The sequence below is a fragment of the Tursiops truncatus genome, chromosome 16 (assembly GCF_011762595.2).
Source record: "Tursiops truncatus isolate mTurTru1 chromosome 16, mTurTru1.mat.Y, whole genome shotgun sequence".
NCBI lineage: Eukaryota > Metazoa > Chordata > Mammalia > Artiodactyla > Delphinidae > Tursiops > Tursiops truncatus.
The window spans coordinates 72,504,484-72,519,000 of record NC_047049.1 but is presented as its reverse complement, the minus strand read 5'-3'; the positions used below and the strand labels follow the sequence as shown (position 1 = coordinate 72,519,000).

Genomic DNA, 14,517 nt, shown 5'->3' with positions numbered 1-14,517 from the left:
GCCTGGCAGTGTCTAATAGAGTCTGTTACAGGAGCTGGGAGAGAGGCCACAATGAAGAGGCCAGTGGAGGTGGGGGGAGTGGGGGAGGGGGCAATGAGCTTCGCAAAGGGCTGTGTGTGCACCAGGGAGAGTCACGAAGAAAGGCGGGGGAGGGGGGCTTCCCTGGTGGCACAGTGGTTAAGAATCTGCCTGCCAATGCAGGGGACACAGGTTTGAGCACTGGTCCGGGAAGATACCACATGCCGCAGAGCAACTAAGCCCGTGTGCCACAACTACTGAGCCTGAACTCTAGAGCCCGCGAGCCATAACTACTGAGCCCACGTGCCACAACTACTGAAGCCCGCGCGCCCTAGAGCCCATGCTCCACAACAAGAGAAGCCACCACAATGAGAAGCCCGTGCACCGCCACGAAGAGCAGCCCCTGCTCTTCCAAGAGCAGCCCCTGCATGTAAGACCGGAAACCATAAAACTCCTAGAGGGAAACATAGACAGAACACTCTTCGACATAAATCGTAGCAATATTTGTTTGGATATGTCTCCTAAAGCAAAGGAAATAAAAGCAAAAAAGTGAGATCTAATTAAACTTAAAAGCTTTTGCACAGTACAGGAAATCATGGACAATATGAAAAGACAACCTACAGAATGGGAGAAAATATTTGCAAATGATATGACCAATAAGGGGTTAATATCCAACATATATAAACAGCTCATACAACTCAACATCAAATAAACAAACAACCTGGGAATTCCCTGGCAGTCCAGTGGTTAGGACTCTGCGCTTCCACTGCAGAGGGCACAGGTTCAATCCCTGGCCAGGGAACTAAGATTCTGCAAGCCGCCCAGTGGTGGCCAAAAAAATAAATAAATAAATGAAATTTAAAAGTGGGGTTTACACTATATATAAAATAGATAACCAACAAGACCCTACTGTATAGCACAGGGAACTATATTCAATATTTTGTAATAACCTATAAAGGAAAAGGATCTGAAAAAAATAGATATATACATATGTATAACTGAATCACTTTGCTGTACACCTGAAACTAACACATTGTAAATCAACTATACTTCAATTTTAAAAATGTAAACAATAAAAAATTTTAAAAAATAAAAAGTGGGGTTTATTACAGGTGTACAAAAATGGATTCATCTGACTATCAATAAATGCAATTCACCACAATAACAGACAGAGGCAGGAAAAAGTATTTTACAAAATTAAAATATCCACTTACGATACATAAAACACTTAGCTTAACAGAAAAAGAAGGGAGCATCGTAAATCTGTTAAAGGGGAAAATATGTGTAGATTTACCTTTCAATGAACAATAGTGAGCCAACTGGATTTCCATATGGGAAAAAAATGTACGTTGACTCCTGACACCATGCAAAATAGATTCCAGATGGAGAACAGGCCTAAACGTGAAGGTTAAAAAAAAAAAAGAAAGAAAGAAAAAACCTTTAAGAGAAAAACAGAGGAGAACATCTTCAGGACCTTAAAATAAACACATTTCTTTTTTTTTTTAATTTATTTTTTGGCTGCGTTGGGTCTTCGCTGCTGCACACGGGCTTTCTCTAGTGGCAGGGAGTGGGGGCTACTCTTCATTGTGGGGCGCAGGATTCTCATTGCGGTGGCTTCTCTTGTTGCGGAGCTCGGGCTCTAGGCTCGCGGGCTTCAGTAGTTGTGGCTCACGGGCTCAGTAGTTGTGGCTCACGGGCTCTAGAGCGGAGCACAGGCTCAGTAGTTGTGGCACGCGGGCTTAGTTGCTCCGCGGCATGTGGGAATCTTCCCAGACCAGGGATCGAACCAGTGTTCCCTGCACTGGCAGGCGGATTCTTAACCACTGTGCCACCAGTGAAGTCCAAGCAAAGATTTCTTAAATGGCAGGTGATAAATAAATACTGATCATAAAAGAAAAAATTGACAAACTGAATATTTTCAACTTAGGAATTTCTCTTCCTCAAAAAATACCATTAGGGGCTTCCCTGGTGGCGCAGTGGTTAAGAATCCACCTGCCAATGCAGGGGACACGCGTTAGAGCCCTGGTCTGGGAAGATTCCACATGCCGCAGAGCAACTAAGTCGGTGCGCCACAACCACTGAGCCTGCGTTCTAGAGCCTGCGAGCCACAACTACTGAAGCCCACGTGCCTAGAGCCCAAGCTCCGCAACAAGAGAAGCCACCACAATGAGAAGCCTGCGCACCACAATGAAGAGTAGCCCCTGCTCGCAGCAACTAGAGAAAGCCCGTGCGCAGCAACGAAGACCCAACGCAGCCAAAAATATATAAATAAAATAAATAAATTTATTAAAAAAACATACCATTAAGAGAGTGAGAAGGCAACCCATAGGACCTGTATCTGGAATATACCTACAGAATTGCTACAAATCAAAGGGAAAGACAGACCATCTAGGAGAAGGGGCAGAAGACTCAGACTGTTCCTAAGAGGAGAGGCAAATGACAAAGAAGCAGCTCCACTGCATTAGTCATGAGGGAAATGCAGATTAAAAGCACAAGCAATGCCTACCAAAGAGCTTAGAAAATGTTGGAAAATGCCACGCCCGTGGTGGGGAGCAGCCAGAACTCTCCAGGGGAGTGTGAATTGGAACAACTTGGAACCTGTTTGGCAGAATCCATGCAAATCCTGTGGTCCTATGACTGACATTTCACTGGCAGGAACATACCCAAGGGAAAGGTGGGCAGAGGTTCACTTAACAGCACTATTCTCAAGAGCCCAAATCTGGGAACTGCCTAAATGTTCATCAACAGGAAAACAGATAAATTGAAGTATATACACCAATACAATTCCAAACAGTAAGGAGAATAAAAAGGCCTCGATTGCATGGGAAAAGCTCACAAATGCCTAAAACACTACATCCTGTGTGATCCCATTTATATGAAGTTCAAAAGCCAGCAAAACGAAACTATTGGATAGAAGTTAAGAGAGTGGTTACTGGGGCTGAATCAAAGGGGACAGGAGGGGCCTTTGGGTACCGGTAATTTTGGTTCTTAAGCTGGGTGCTGGATACCTAGGCGTGCTCACTTTATAAAGATTCATCAAGCTGGACACTTAGGTGCACTTTTCTATGGGTATATTATACTTCAATTAAAAATTTCATTTAAGTAATCATTTTTAAAGTCACAAATTCATTAACAGAAGGATTTTTACCCTAGGGACTGCCAAATTTATTTCTCACAGTTTTGTAGGCTGGCAAGGCCAAGACTAAGGGGCTGGCAGGTTAATTGTCTAGTGAGAGCCTGCTTCCTCGTTCACAGACAGCTGTCTTTTCACTGGTCCTCACATGGTGGAAGGGGTGAGGGAGCTCTCTGGGGTCTCTTTTATAAAGGCTCTAATGACAATCATGAGGGGTTCATCGTCATGAACTAGTCACCTTCCAAAGGCCCATCTCCAAATACCATCACACTGAGAATTAGGTTTCAACAGATGAATTTGGAGTGACATAGACATCTATAGATACTAACCCCTATGTGTCAAATGATGATCAGAATCCTAACTCTCATGTTCATTTCACAGATGAGAAAACCATGGTTCCCCATACTTCCCTAGGCTGGGACCCTCTGACCACAAACTCTGTTTGGATCATAGTGGCCACCAGGTCCTGCAGAAGACAACTGCTCATAATGGCCAAAAGCAGCAGCCTGTGTGGAATAGGTCCTCACGAAGAGCATTGGAAAGGTGCACACATCAGCGATATGAAGCACGCAGTATAAAACATTTTATGAAACAGAAGGATTCTGACTGCCAGCTATGCAAGAAATGTATTACACGTCTTACCTCCCTAGAGACAGAAATGTAGATGGGTTTAATAAAAATTATGTGGTTAGACAAATATAAAATGTCTACTGGTTTAATAAAAACTATGTGGTTATGTAAATATTGAAAAATGAATAAAAAGTGTAGAATAGTGCTTAAATTAATTCTAAGTGGAGAAATGGTATATATATGCAAATATGTACCCATTTATCTCTGTAGATTGGTAAAGATAGCCATTTGCATATATAGTGGTTAGATAAATATAATGTTTAAATGGACACTATATACATAGGAAAATAACTTTTTTTACATTTCTCAATAGATAATATACATACAGTGATTCGATAAATATATAATCAGATACTTAATGGTTAGTTAAGTGTATTTATTAAGGCACCTGTACGTTGTGAAGACAAGTTTTTCCCACCAAAATCTCCAGCCAGGTCAAGCCAAGGACAGTCCTGTCCAGTCCTGTGCTGAGGGTACCAGTGGGAACATTGATCCAAGGGGGTAGCACCAGCCAGTGGTGAGAATTGATGAGAAATATGAGAATGTAATGGTAATGGCATTCCATAGGCACTGGGCACTAAGTATGGACCAGATGATCTCAAATTACCACCCCAGGTGGATTATTCCATTAACCCCAAGTTAGAGTAGAGGAAACTGAGGCCCAACAAAGGAACATGTGGCACACTGGTAACTTTATAAACCTTTTAATTGTCATGAGAACTAATGGAATACTTAAGTTTTTTTTTTTTTTTTTTTTTTTTTGCTGCACCGTGCGGGTTGCAGAATCTTAGTTCCCCAACCAGGGATTGAACCAGTGCCCTCAGCAGTGAAAGGAGCCCTAACCACTGGACAGCCAGGGAATTCTTTACTCCTGATTTTTAAAAATTAATTAATTTAGGCTGTGCCGGGTCTTAGTTGCAGCATACGGGATTTTTAGTTGCAGCATGCAGACTCTTAGTTTGGGCATGCATGCGGGATCTAGTTTCCCCGACCAGGGATCGAACCCAGGTTCCCTGCACTGGGAGCGCGGAGTCTTACCCACTGGACCACCAGGGAAGTCCCTACTCTTTATTTTTAAAGGAAGTTTCAGGTTAGAATAAATTTGCTGCACCCAAAATCTACTCCCCGCTAACGTGGGTGTCGGCTCAGTGAGAGCTGCAGAGGTGAAGGACCAAGGCTGAAACAGTCCTTGACTGCCACCTAGTGGCTACTGGGGGTGGACTCCAGCCTGTCTCCCACAAATGAAAACCGCCTTGGGATCCCACACCCTTTCTTGTCTGACTCAGAGGTGAGGCCACCAAAAAGACCCTGGGGTGGGTAAAATGATGAGCTAACCACTGGCTTCACGCCTGGTGGGGCTGTGGGCTGAGGGGGGTAGTTTCTGGGCCTGGCTTGGAGGGAGATACAGAGACACCTGGAGCTACAGTAATGTCACAGAGAAGCAAAGGCAGGGAGGCATTGAGAGACATGTGGGTATAGCAAAGATACAGAAATAAAGATGCCAACAACGCAGAGACCCGGAGGGATGAGAGAAAGAGACAGAAAGAGAGAGAGTCCCAGACAGACCCAGAAAGCAATACCAAAGGATTCAGAGACACAGACACAGAAGGCTGAGGGCAGGGGTGGGGGTGGGTGGTGGGTGGGGGATCTCCAACAGGAAGAGCCCTTACCCCTGCTGTTCCCATGGATGTCCAGGCAGTCCTCCAGCCCCATCCGAACATCCTCTTCAGGAGGTCCTGGGCACTCTAATTCTTAGTCCTTTCTGGGATTCACCGGTACAGATTAGCTTTATTTCAGAGTTTTCTCCAGGACAGGCTGGGTTGCTACTTCTGCTGTGGTAGGTCCAGCTTTACAGCTTCTAAAACCAAGCTGCCATTCTCTCTTTGTCCTTCTCTTTCTCCTGGTGTGTGTATTTCCCAGTCCTCCTTCATATACATTAGGCATATCTTCCTATGCATAAGAACTTCTATAGCACTTGCCTGGAGAAAACAAAACTGACTGTGGGTTTCCTCCCATCTGGCTCTGTCCTGAGTAGGCTAATAAAGAGCTGTGAATTTGGAGGGCCCAATGACCTTTCCTGGCTTGCTGAAGACCCCTGCGTGGCTGATGAACAACGGGACCTGTTCTAACACACTGTGGCCAGCTCGTGGCCTCATCTGCCCCATGCAATCTGCTAAATTCACTCCTGTATTCCAGGACCACCTCCCTGCTGGCACTTAGCAAGCTCCTGGAGAATGTGGGGTCAGTTAACAGCAGAGGGACTTGGGAAGGTAGGAAACTTCAACTCCCAAATTCAATCCACCGTTCTCCTGCATTCTCCTCTTACCCCCCCCCACCCAGCCTCACGCTGAGGCCACATTCAGGTTTCTCCCACAAACACTGCCAATGTCTACGGCCCAAAGGCCTAGATTATGGACCCTGACCTTCTGGATTCTAATTCTGATCTCACCACTTACCATCTGGCTCTCCTTGCCTCCACTTCCCCAAGTATAAAACAGAATATTGATAGGGTCAACTTCATAGTGCTGTTGCGAGGATGCAATGAGTTAATATTGCAAAGTGTGGCACTGAACCGAGTTAAAATCAAGGATTTTGGAGTCAGACTGGCCTTGGGGAATTCACTTAATCCCTCCAAATTTCCGTTTCTCCTCTGTAAAATGGACACAGTGACTTAAATTCACAAGGTTGGGAGTATCTAATTAAATGTTGTGAGAGGCCCCTGAAGGGCCTGAGATGTGAGACGGGGCCACTGTGGCTTTCAAATGTCCTGTCCCTGCAGCTGTGCTTCTTTACCCCTCCACCACTTAGTCCCTACCTCTTCCTCTTCACCCCTCCCCATAAACCCCAGCCCGCCTAGCCTGTGGCTGCAGCTCCTCAGAACTATGCCTCTATTCCCATTTCAGAAACCAGAGCTACCTTTCCCATAAAACACTTTCCTCAAATTCAAAGTCCCTTTGCTCTCTCAGAGCTTCCTCCTACCCAGCATTCCAGAAGAGTCTTAACTATGACAACAGAGCTTAGGCTGTTTTTCTTGCACAATATAAAGGAAGAAAAAGTGAACAGTGAACAGGCGGCACCCATTTTAACAGACCCATTGTTACTGGGATAGGTGGAGCCTCCCTTTCTTGCCTCCAGAGGTAGGTAAGAAAGTCTTCCAGGCTGAATTGAGCGCTTACTTTTTTTTTTTTTTGCGGTACGCGGGCCTCTCACTGTTGTGGCCTCTCCCGTTGCGGAGCACAGGCTCCGGACGCGCAGGCTCAGCGGCCATGGCTCACGGGCCCAGCCGCTCCGCGGCATGTGGGATCTTCCCGGACCGGGGCACGAACCCGTGTCCCCTGCATCGGCAGGCGGACTCTCAACCACTGTGAGCGCTTACTTTTTAAATTGTTATCTATTCTAGTAGTTTCATTTATAGTTTTACTAGGCAGTACAGACTTGGGCTATATATAAATGTTTTTCCTCTACAACTTTGTTTCATTTGATTCGCTGGTATTCACCTTAACCCATGTACATATACGTACTAGTTCACTCGCTTCACTGTGGAATAAAGTTCTAACCCACAAAAATGTGTACTTATCTATCTCCCGTCAGTGGTCAGTGGAGATTAACGTTGTTTCTAGTGTTTTTCTATTAAAAACAGTCCCGGTGGGAACATTTCTGCACTACAGAAGCTGCTGAAGCTGAAGCTTAGGGTCCCACGCTCCAGCCTCACCTGCCCAGGCCTCCATCCACTGCCAGATGCCCCTTCCCCGCCAGCCCCCCAAGCTGAGTTCCCCATCTGCGCCCAGACTCCCTCATTTCCTGCCATCTCCCACCGTCACACGCCTCAAAGTCCCCCCTCCCTACTCTAGCCACTCCCCACGCTCTGAGGGGCTTCCGGCCCCACGACCCGGCCCTCCGCCCAAGGCCAGCTCCCACCTCACCGCCCGAGCTCCCTCACGAGCCCAGCCCGCCCACACCTGGGCCTCCACCTACACCTGAGACCCTCTTCAGTGCCTCTGCATTATCCCGATCTCCGCAGTCCACACCCCTGCCCCGCCCAAGCCCTGGCGGCCCACCCACACGTCCCAGCCCCCCGCCTCAAGGTCCGGCCCCTCCCCACACTTGGGGGCCTCCCCGACATCTGTTCCGTCACACTCGGGTCCCTTCCTCAGGGGCCCCCGCCCGCGCCTGCCACGGCCAGAGCTACACACATGCTCTATCCAGGCTCCACACCTCCCCCCTCCCCACACCTGGTCCCAGGGCCCCATCCAAGGCCTCTGGAGGCTTGGTGGCAGCAATGTGGTCAAAGAGCATCGTCGATTCAAAGAGTATTTGGGCGCCGTGAAGCAAAACGTGAAACACTCTGAAATCTTGCTGCTCCTACGTGAAAAACCCTCAATAGACGTTTTCCCGAATTTGACAACACCCCAGAATTTTACAGGACATTAGCGGTAATACATTGTGAAGCTGAAAGCGAGTTTTCTAAACTATTAGTAAAAAAAATTTTTAAAGAGTGGGTCAGTCATGCTAGAAGACTCAGTTATCTAACATTCTTTCTCATAGAAATGATTCTAATTTTACATATTCTGATTTTAAATATTCCAGGGAATTCCCTGGTGGTCCAGTGGTTAAGACTCTGTGCTTTCACTACCAAGGGCACGGGTTCAGTTCCTGGTCGGGGAGCTAAGATCTTACAAGCTGAGGAGGTGCGGCCAAAAGAAATAAAATAAAATAAAATATTCTAAATCACTATCATAGGAAGCAGTGGCTATGATTATGCAGTTAATGTTACCACTAAGATTGATATTTTAAAAGGCAATTAATTTTATATTTGTTATCCTTGAAATTTTGTTGTCAGCTTTTAAAATTTTGCAATTATTTTGCTTTGTCATTCTAAAGAAATATAAACTTCCACACAAACATATTATGTTCATAACTTTGTGTTCTTTTCTTCCGGCTCTGGGCCGGCTTCAGCTCCTGCTTCCGGGATCTGCCCTCGCCCCTCTTCTGGGACAGGTGTGTATGTGCTCTGAGCGCCACACCTGGGTCATTACATCGCTGCTGGGCACCATGTTTGCACTATTTCAGTTTTTAGAAGCAGTGCCTCTTTCCCAAGGCAGGTGCGCCAATTTAGATATGGAACTGAGATGCGGTGCATCCCACTCTGCCCAAGCCTAGGAGCCTAGAAGGTCTTAGTCACCATGGATGAAAAAATAGAATACAGCAAACTCCACCCAGCTCTAGCGGCAAAACTGGTTCTCCAAGCGCGCTGTGGTGGAAGGGGGATGGCTTCAGACCCTCACTGCGGAAAATTCCAATGTTGATCATTAGAAGTTAATATATTAATATTTTACTAGTTTATTAAGAACTTGAAGGCAAGTAATCGCTCTCAAGACTTTATCCATGAAACTACAAGACGTTCTACATGACAGGAAAAAAGTTAAAACTGCTACTCAATTTTTAAAATATGATTTGTTTATTTCCCATTGTTTACTAAACTTCAACTTCAGTGGTTCATTTTAATTTGGTAAACATTGCTTGGAGGTACTTGTTATTCTCTTTTGTAGTCTGATTGGAGTACAGCAGAACACTAGCTCCATTTGTTTATTGGTAAAACTGCATAACAAATAACTGCAGAACGTTGCAGGGCTTTTAGAAGAGCTACTGCAGTGGAGACAACAAAGACTTTGTTAAGCTTTGATTGCATTTGAATCCAGATTTCAGGTGGCCACAAATTCAATGCATTATTTAGGTTCTAGAAACTACTGACATTCACAGTTATGTTCAATGCTAACAAACACAGAATTAAGACCCTTTCCAATCATAGTGCCTTTCGTCTGTTCAGCCACTGTTTTCAGTTTTTCAACCCTAACATTCAGTGGCAGTAAAAACATTCTTTTATCCTATTATTGCCGGATAAGTAATTCTCCTAATCAGACACTTAATCTTATTATAACTAACTTATACAAAGATGTAGAGGAGACACATTTCTTGGAACGAGAGCAACTGGTTCTAGATAAGAGACACTCTTCATAAATTATGCTCTAATCTGAAACCTGGGGATGTATTTGACTTCATTGGCTCAGTTTAACGAGGGAAAAAGGGCAAAGGGAAATTTATCACTATGTCATGCAAATGTTTTAAACCTATGTTTCTAACACTGACCAACTCTAACCTCCCAATCTAAGAAAGCAGTCTCTCTACCCCATCATTCTACGTCTCAGCCACTTTATGTGTCTTCACTACATTTGTCAATCAATACTTGAAATATTATACCATCTATTTCTCTTTCTTACTTGTCCCCATCATAATATCAGCCATTCAAGGCAGGAACTTTGCATTACCCAGTTGGAACCTTCAGTTCCTGGAGAAGTGCCAGAACAGTAGTAAAATTCAAAATACATGTTGAATCAGTAAATAAATATCAAGTAATTATACTAAAATGAAAATACTTTGAAAGTTGTAAAATCAAATTATAATGTATTAAATTTAAAAAGCACGGTACAGGAGACTTCCCTCTCCATCCAGTAGTTAAGACTTCGAGCCACTGCAGGGGGCACGGGTTTGATCCCTGGTCGGGGAACTCAGATCCCACACGTCACGTGGCACAGGCCAAAAAGAAAAAGAAAAAAGCATGGTACACATAGTACATGCATAGTGATACAAACTTTTCCACAATTGGCACCTTAGTGAAAATAAAATGTACATTTATTGACACAAAATGTCTAAATAGCCATCAGCTTAAAATTCACACACATGCATGCACACCAAAGAGAAATATATATATATAATATAATATATATATTATATTATATATATATATACCCTGTAAACATCCTAAAAAACATTGAAATTGTACAATTTAAGTGGGAGAATTGGTTGGTACGTGAATTCATACCTCAACAAAGCTGTTTTTAAATCACATTCAAAATAAATCACATGCACAAATTAACGTGGAGAGTGGTGATTAAGGGCTGGTTCTGGGGCCACCACTTCCAGCTATGAGGCCGGGTGCTTCTCTTAATCTCTCTTGGCCTCATTTCCTCATCCTGAAATGGGGTGAGAGTCCTCCCTGGAAAGGTTGTTGTGAGGATGACATGAGTTAACACATGGAAAGTCAGCGCTGGAAAGCAGCCTGCCAGGTAGCAAGCTCTCACCAAGGCTGCCATTGTGGATGCACCCAGAGTTCGGGGTGCTAGTCCCCTAAGGGGGTCATAGTCTGAGGGAGTGACACACGTCAGTGATAATCCCCATATGATGTGCTCGGTGGTGGCCTGTGTGACCAGGTGGATACGGGAGTGACCTGAGATAGAGAACACTGAAATAGAGAAGGGTGGGTATAGGGGAGGTGACACAGTGGGAAGCTTTATTTCAGAAGTTGTTGACTGGGAGGTGTGCCCAAGAGGTACTTCAATTATAAGATGGAGGGCTGAGTAGTCTGGTTGAGAGACATGAGCAGTAGTTGGACAAGGGAGCTAAGACACTCTTGGGGCAGGAGGAAAGCATCTCTGAGCTCTAACAGAAGCGGAATGAAAAGTCGAAGAGAAATGACGTCGCCTGGCATCTCAGTTTTGTGAACCCTTGCGCTTCTCTCCTCTATGCACAGGTTCCCACCCTCACTCTTCGAAGGACTTTCTCAAATACAAATCTAACAATGTCTCTCCCCGGCTTGAAGCCCTCCCTCCAAGGTCCACTGCCGACTTTCTGGCCTTACTCCACGCGGCCCGCCTCCTCCGCTCGTCCCCCTCCTCCCTGGCCTCCTGAGCTCACCCGATGCTCTGTCCCTTCACCTCAGCTATCCCTCACAGCCTCTAAAGTCCCAGGTCCTGAAGCCCACGACCTCCGGAAGATCGCGGCCATCACGGAGGCGCGAATGGATAAATGGGTGGACAAAGGCTCCAGAAGTGACTCAACCAGAGCCCCAACCATTACAAGAGGATACAGCGTGGGGGGGGGGGGGGGGGGAAGAAGAGCTGCGCAGGCGTAATAGGGCGGCTGCTTGACAGGTACTCGGGTGAACTGGAGCAGCCAATCCGCACGAAGAGGGGCGGGACCGCTTCGCGACAGGAAAGCCCTGCCCACACTGCCTGCACGAGAGCGAGTGGGTACGGATGGCTTCTTGGAAGGGGCTTCCTAGAAGCCTATGAGGTCTTTTCTGGCCGGAGTCGGCCAAAGTGATCCAGACCTTCACTCCAGGCTCCGAGGGGGCGTGGCTGCCGCAGAGACCTCCATATCTCCGTTCTTGAGACACTCCCCCACACCGTTTCTGTATCCCCTCGTCTAGAAGGCTCTTAGATCTTTGCAGCGTGAAGGGCCCCTTCCGCCGCCTCCCCAGGGCGCCGGAGTCAGCCAAGGCCGAGATCCGGCAAAAGTCCGTCATCCCTCAAACTGTCGCTACCCTTCAGATGGCCCTCCTTGCACCCTGTCTTACACCCACTCACCTCCTGCTCTAACACTGGTAGGCAGGTGAGCAGAGTTAGGCTGCCTCCTTCCCCACGGTCCTCAAACGGAGTGAGACCCAGACCTGTGGGCAAGGAGCCCAGCACCCTGAGCACACAGAGGGGGACCTGCAGGACATGTTAGAGAGAGGGGAAAGAAGAACAGGGGGCTCCTGAGGGAGACAGCACAGGAAGTGGTCCAGGTGGGAGTTCAGTATGTCTCAGAAACTGGCAGAAGCCTCAGAGGGCAGAGATTCCCTCTATTCTTGTTCTCTCATGAATGGGGTCTTTTCCCTATTCTACCAGACCCTTCAAAATAGACAATCTCAGCTTCCTACTGATGCCTGTGACATTCAGTTCATCTTGTAAGTTAGGAAGAAAACACGTCATGTTCCTATTATGTGCCAGGCTTGATGCTATCCACTTCCCTTTATCTCTGGTCAATCTTAGATAATTCCTGTTTTATTACCTTTCCTCAGGGAAATTAATGACTTTGAGGATGCATCTATGTTCTTCGCAGAGCAATCGGTAGTGCTTAGAGAAGGGGAAAAGCACCGTTTGGGAGTGTGAGGGGCTGCGGCAGTGATTGACGTGAGCAGAAGAGAGTCCTGGGTGTGAGTGCCGATTTTCAGGCGGCCACTCTTGGCAACAGACTTCCCTCCTTCCACACAAGGTCTTTTGTATCATTTGCAGCACTGAGTCCAGAAGGGGAAGAGAGAGTTCAGAGCTGGATCTTGCAGCTTTCTCTCTTTTTGATACCTCTAGGTTCTCATCTGCACCCACCCAACTCAGGCTGGCTCTCCATCACCCACTCCTCCCAGCCTTTCATCATTGGAGTTTTGATTTCCCTGTAGGTCTCAGTGCCTCTCACCCAACTTTCCCATCTAGTAGGTAAGAAATCAGACCCAGGGGCTTCCCTGGCCATCTAGTGGTTAAGACTCCGTGCTCCCAATGCCGAGGGCATTTCCCCCTGGTGGGGGAACTAAGATCCTGCAGGCTGTCTGGTGAGCCCCCCCAAAAAAGAAAAGAAATCAGACCCAAAGGGATGGCTCCAGAAATTCTGATAAGGAATGCATGCCCAAGAAGCAGGGCAAGTGGCCAGCCCTCCTCGAAAGTGACTTCCTGAAAACAGCCTTCACTGCCAGTCTAGCCCCTCAGGAATCACACCTTGAGAACACAGTTGTTCATCCTAAATACTCCTAACAAATGAGACACTTCTTAATACACAAAGCTTTTAAAATTTTCTACACCCAGTTTCATGACTATTTATAAGTGCTGGGTTTAACATCTAAGAAGCTAAATTCATTAGCTTGGGACCTGACTTGTGCCACTTCCAGTGTGGAAGGCATTGTTGCCCACTGCTGAGTGTGTGTCTGGCCTTTGGGGCCTCTTAGAGGGGACAGATGCAATACTCAGCCCTGATGCACCTATACTGAACTTTGGCAAAACGGGGAGATGAGGTGGTGACTTACTGTTATGTGCTTGCAGAAGCCACACACAGGTAGCTGGGCTCTCTCTCCCTGGTTCTGCCCTAGGCCCAACCTGTCCTCTATCTTGAGCCAGTGTCAATACCACCTGGCTCAGGTGAAGTTTTCTTTCTACCTGTTAAAGGTGAAATACCTCATGGTGATAGGGGTGGGAGTGGAGGATCCCTAAAGAGGGCAGAAGCTTCAGGATGGGGCAAAAGTGCTAGAACCTTCTGGAGAAGTGTATCTGAGGTCCTTTTCATACTTCCTGGAGACCTTCTAAAGCACCTGGGACTTAAAGGGTCCTCTTCCTCAAATGCCTGCTTTCTTGCTGCTTATTCCCCACCGGAGGAGTCTGGAAACTTGAGCTGAGTCTCCATTCTGCTACCATGGCACAGTGTGACCTTAAGCAAGACCATTATCTTCTCTGGAGCACAGTTACCCCATGGGGGTCTCTCTAATGATGACCCCCTTTCTCTCATGCTGCAGATCTTACTGTGTGTATATCAGGGCCATTCGCAGCTACAAGAACAGCCCCTGTGAACTGAGCAGCATAATCAGATGTCATCATCACAACAAACATTCAAAGTCGGCTCAGTCATCGTTCCCACTTCATGGATGAGCAAATAGGCAGGAATAGGGTAAGTCAGTTGCTCAAGTGCACATAGCAAGTAAATAACAGAGCCTGGATTTGTCTCCAAAGTATGTGCTATTATTGGTTCTTCTGACTCTCGAGGTTCACAAATTCTCCTCACACAGGGCCTGGAAAGCATTCATTCCACACATACAAATTGAGGGCTGGTCATGGGTTGGCCCCGTGCCACTGCAGCCCCTCCACCCCAAACCTCAA

General features: G+C 46.5%; 1 protein-coding gene across 3 annotated transcripts in view; it reads right to left on the bottom strand.

The window, feature by feature from the left end:
• The window catches only part of RASGEF1A (RasGEF domain family member 1A), a 276,356-nt gene that overhangs the window by 254,590 nt on the left and 7,249 nt on the right, over positions 1-14,517 (bottom strand). The gene's annotated exons all lie outside the window — the stretch shown is intronic.